General features: G+C 40.4%; 1 pseudogene; it reads right to left on the bottom strand.

Moving 5' to 3' along the window:
* Positions 1 to 1,249: 1,249 nt before the first annotated feature.
* Positions 1,250 to 2,178, bottom strand: LOC149206368 (uncharacterized; annotated as a pseudogene).
* Between the last annotated feature and the right edge of the window lie 3,585 nt (positions 2,179 to 5,763).

Below are 5,763 nucleotides of genomic sequence, written 5' to 3'. Positions count from 1 at the left end.
AGACAAAGGGAAAAACTTATGCTAAATCAACATACCACATGAATCTCAGCAAACAGAGCTGTGAAATTCCATTAAATTCTCTACAGAAAACTGTACATTACAAAGCTCTATGCTTCTCCAGCAGCTCCCAGCGCTCAGAAAAAACTCTCCTCTCTTCACTCTCCCTCCTTACAAAATGAATTTGTTTTTATAATAAATACATTAAAAGTAAACTGCTGCCCAAAACAGAGGCGCTGTTTTAACTAAAGCCATAAAAATAGAGGAGAATCCTCCATCTGCTCCTAAAGATAGAAAAGCCTTCCATTATTCCAGCGACAACTAGCTGATGATAGAAATAGGTAATCGCACTTTTGAATGCCACTTTGCAACGATTGCCACGTAACTGATAACTTTAATTCATATGCAGAAGGTTCTATAAAACAACGACTTATGTATAAACAACTCAATGCGGTTTAAAATCCTCTGATTGACTAATCCTGGAGCGCATCTCTTTTTGGTTTCTGCGGTCTTGAAATAGGAAATTAGTTCCTATTTTTCTGTTTACGGTTGATATCTTTGTGGCTTGAATGAGGATCGGACTTAGTGCCTTGGCGTGGTTCCCTATTTTACATTTGTCATTTGTTGTTAAACTTAACTCATGCACATCAGGTACTGAAAAGCCACCTTTGAAGATTACATCAGCTGAAACAGACACGTCTTCTGCTCCCCTAAGCGCTGCTATAATTGAAATATGAAGAATCCCATCCCGATCTCCAACTTTAAAGTTCTGCCTGCTATCCTTTAAAACTGGCAATATATGAGACAAATGCTCTGGCGAATCTAAAAATACCACATGAAATGTGACGGTGGCAAAATGTGCTACAAGTACGGAATCACAAACATGCCATGCGGCATACCTGAAAGGGGCCATGGTTGTTGCCATTGTAGTTTCTCGTTTCTTTTCTTTTTCCTTTAATTTTTTTATCCGTCTTCCTTTTGCTGCGCCACAACAAACGGATAGGAGTTCTGGGGAAATCAATATTTGCTCTTAACTGTTTCTCCATGTAGCGCCGGTATGTCTCTGGAAAAAGCTTTGCATCATTCACAAAGAAGACAAAGGTAAGTGGGCGAATTGTAGCTTGGGTACAGTAATGAACCCGACCTCTTTGCCACCTCTGCTCATTGGTGGCTGCTTAAAGCTACAGCTTCCTGTACCACTTGATTAAAAATTGATGTAGATATCCTTTTTGATCTTTGCTTGTTGGCAGCACTAGCAGCAGTAATAATCGTTTCTATTCTCTGACCAGTAGTTAGGATGCCATAACAAGTGGTCTTCAAAAGATGTCACCAGCACTCCTCGGAAATTCCAAACAGCAACAGTGCGATTGCGAAAGGTTAAAAATAATTGATTCTCATACAAGAAAATAAAGGCTGACGGTGTCATAAACTCTGTCCTGCTCACTTCAGTCATGTGTGAATTCCGAACATCTAGTATTTGGAGGTTCTCGTTTTCTTGTTTTACAAGGAGCTTTTCATTGAATTGCTCAATGAAATCTACTTATTTGTTGCGATGCAACAAAAAATTGAAGGATTTTAAAACTGTACCATCCTCTATGGATAAGATCTTCAGTGGAACATGACCAGAAGTTCTCTCAAATATTAATAACATTATGCCTGGACTTATCTTTATTTCTTGAACTTGTTCATCAGATATTGAGTACAACATTGTATAATTCTTCAAATCAAAAACTTTGTAGATGCCATCTTGAGCAGAATAAGTAAGGACTTTTCCATTTACATCATCAAACTCTACAAAACCTGGCCACTTCAACGACTCTGACTCGAATAAAGCAAAACCTGCATCTGGTTTGCCCCTTCTAATGTATTCAATCGGTGTTGTTCTGCATTTCAGTGAGCTGAAGTTATCTGAAGCATAAACTGACACAGTGATAAGAGACTCATTGTTCTTGTTATAAAACAGGCTGCGAATCACTTCATCTGGACTTATATTCAGGAAGCAAACTTTTCTATTCGTCTTGGTTAGGCCTATCAATTGAGTTCAAAGAAGCATTCCCAATAACCTGATGTGAAACAGAAGCAATTGATGTGCCATTAGACCAGTTTTGATTCCTTACTGGAAGTGCGTCAAGAGCTTTAATTAAAACAGTCTTCTGTAGTTCCTCTGTACAGTATTGTCATGGCGGAAAAAGTCATTTGGGCTGACACAACTGACCTCCCTAGGAGTATAAACTCGCTAGCGACAAACAAGACAAAATGGAGTGATCTTTCTCTAAATCTACCTTTTACAACATGAAAAGTACAAGTGTTTAGGCTTACCTTATTCCAAAACGCTATTGTTGTAGTCCGTTCTTGCCAATCCGGATGAGCTCTTCCTTCAAGTCAATTCCTGCAACCACAAACAATCAAACAATTACCGAGCACTTGTATTTCATATAATAAAACATAGATTCAACATGCAGACCAAGGAACACATGAAATAACTCATTAACACAAGCTATTGAGAAAAATAAACCAGTTTGTATTAATAACGAAACAAAGAAACTCTTACAACCTGGCCTTGGTGTTGTGCAAGTTCCTCCCAGGGTCCATCAAGTGTTTTCCTCTACTTTGACAAAGCTCACCCACTTCCAAGTAGAATCATGTAAAGACAATCTCTCCTCACAAAGGTTCTAATGGAAGACCTAAATCCTGCAGCATTTACCCAAAGAAAATGTATAGTTCCAACCTCTTCTCCTTCTGGCTCAATGCCTTTATTTATAGTGCTGTAAAGAGGTTATTCAGGTCCACTATCAATGGGATCATCCCCCTCTATGGGTGGGATAGCTCCCTTATTGATGGGATAAGTCCCCTCTTAATAGAGATACATGAACCAACTGGAGGCGCATCCATTTCATCAAACCGACCTCTAGAATGTTCTAGAAGTAACCACAAGTAACTTTCTCAAGATAAAACTTGCGCATTTTGCCTTTTACAGGAGGACGCACCTGTCCTTTAACATACAGAGTGTCCATGGACGCAATTTTTGTGAACATGACCTGCGTCCCCGCAGGTAAGGCTAGAGAGAACCTGCGACCCCAGAGATAAACATAGTTTTTACAAGACTTTCTCTCTTCTTTGAGTTTGAGATGGATAACAGAGGCATAGAGACTTTGCCTAAGAGGGTAGCATGACTGTTGATTTGAGCCATACTAACTGTAAGTAGTCAAGGTGACATTTTTTAGTGTAACAGATTGCCCCCTAAAGTGCGAAGCCTGGAATAGATTGGTGTTTTGTAATTCTAGGAAGGGTGAAGCGCTTTATCATTTCAAGGATTGACTTGTGGATGACCTGGTTAGAACCTGCAATTTTCAACACAAAATACATGTATAAGATTATATCATCACTGAGGTAGGCATTCCCATACTCAGATTCAAAACTTTAACTAATGGACTAACTATTCTGATACAGGAATGATCTTGCAGTACATCATTTCTATAGACTTTTGTAGACACAGTATGGACGCAGCCATCTGTTTATGATTAGTCTACATAGATAATGAATACAAAACTCCTCGCAGCCTAGATGGTAGAAACTAGATCCAGGGTCTTCACTTCTACTTCCCGAATTGGTACGATTCTAAACATGTGATTAAATGATTTGATGTCGAACATGTTAGAAGCCACTTGATTACCAGTCGATGATGTAAACTGTTAACAAGCGTGAGAGAGACCACCAGTAATGGCAATGGTTCTCAAAGTACCAAGCACAACCCGTGAAATGTGAATAGATGTTCTGATGTCGAACACTTCACGGAATCCTTTGATCGAAAGTCAATGATGTAAACTGTCGTCAAAGGCGAGAAACCTGCCATTGATGCATGCAGACTTCAAGGTACTGTCGATTCCTAATTCATCTTTCTAGATAATGTGTCGATGTCGATAGAAAGCGACTCGTTGCAGGCAAGCCTACAACACGAAATCATTGTTCAAGTTGAAGAAATGTTGCTGTAAGGACTGACTCAGGGATGGTTAAATGGATGATAAGTATTTTGCAGATGAAAGTTTTGCTTGCAGACCTCTTGAACACATAACGACACAACAGATGGTTTGGTGACGAATAACTCAAAGTTGATCCCTGAACCCGGTTAAAGATTTTCAAAGTGATTTGGTCGACTGTGAGGTAAAAGATTTCCCAACCCAGGTGAAATGCAAAAGTGTCGTGTTCAAGAGTGGTAATAAAGTTTCCTTTGAGACAAAAGGTGACAAATAGGTTCATTCTTCTCTCTTTTCCCCCACCATTTCTGGCAAGTACCTCTTTATTTTTATCAAGCTTGAGGAGGATAACATATGCTTGGTTATAAGCTCATCCTTCGGACGAGTCCAACCTAGTTTAAATTCGAACCCTAGGAAGGAGTGGTTCGTTCCTGTTTGTAATTGAACAGGTCCTTTACTGTAAAAGTTTAACGAGCCCAGTATAGGAGAAACTCGGCGTTTTTCATTTTTAGAGAGTCTGAAAAACTTAAGGAAACTCCACGTTGAACTTTTTCGTAAATTTGTGTCCCTCAAGCCCGAAAAAGTATAAAATAATACCTGGGGGAACCGCTTGATCTTGCGACCAAGGAGTACTTTCATAATAGTGTCGTTGACCTGAAAAGTAAAAAGCGATCAAAGACACGTCGTTTTAGTTCCTTATCGAGTTTGAAACGACAAAAACCCGGCAATCTTTTCCTGATTTTACGGTCAGAAAAGAGCTAAAAGGGGACCGTCTTTTAATTCCGTTTTAACGAGTGTAAAAGAAACACTCGGCGATCTTTTCATGTTTTAGGAGTCAGAAAAGGGCTTAAAAGATGACTCTGATATTTTTATTAGTGAAAATTACAATTTCCCTCGAAATCCCTTTGTCCTGCACAAAAGCGACACATTACTCATACCTGTTTAAAATAGGCAAAAATACGTCGAAAAACATCTTTTCATGGTAAAAAATGAACTCATTCACCCAAAAAACCTATAAAAAGACCTTTTACCATGTCATTTTTACCGTTTGACTTTGGAGGTTGAAAAAGGAGCTTTTGACAAGAAACTTCCCGTGGTCGCTGCGGAAAATCTGACCGTCGGAATCGAACGCCGCTTCACCCAGGTATTTTACACATCCTACTCTGCATTTCTATCCGTTTAGAATTTAGTTTTTGGTCTCTGTTTCATTTTTTGGGGGGGTTTTGGGTTTAAAATGCGCCTCTCGGCGGACGCAGGTGCCCTTCGGGTGACCTGCGTCCCCCGACTTTTTCTCACACGGGAAAAAGGTCGGGGGACGCAGCCCGCCTTCAGGCAAGCTGCGTCCGGACGCCCTGTGCTACAAAGCCGGGGTGCGTCCTCCAAGCAATGCGCATTTGAAAACCCCAACTCTCTCAAAAAACCACCAAATTTCTTCAAATCAATTTCTAATTGTCTTTTTTGATATGCAGGGCATTAATCATGTTAGACTAGAGAGAGAGAGAGCACGTAGATGAAGACGAAGCTGCAATAAACCACCAGCCCTCTTTGGATGCCTTAAGAACATGCGGGTTGTATAAATATTGGACCATACCGGGCATGAGGGGCCAGGTAAGATTCTTGGAATGGCTGGTTGAGCGATGGAACGTTCAAGATCAATGTTTTTACATAGGAGGGCACCAGCTCGAGATAGAGCCCTCGGATGTATACTTTCTTACTGGCTTGCCAAACAGAGGTGAGCAACTCAATCTTGCGGGGACCAGGCCGGGTGGCCAATCCCTTGATGATCTCCGCG

The sequence above is a fragment of the Pinus tabuliformis genome, chromosome 1_2, assembly GCF_031772625.1.
Source record: "Pinus tabuliformis cultivar Carrire ecotype Pingquan chromosome 1_2, CPIR1, whole genome shotgun sequence".
NCBI classification, from domain to species: Eukaryota; Viridiplantae; Streptophyta; class Pinopsida; order Pinales; family Pinaceae; genus Pinus; species Pinus tabuliformis.
The sequence above is the reverse complement of the archived record's forward strand: the minus strand, read 5'-3'. Positions and strand labels throughout refer to the sequence as shown.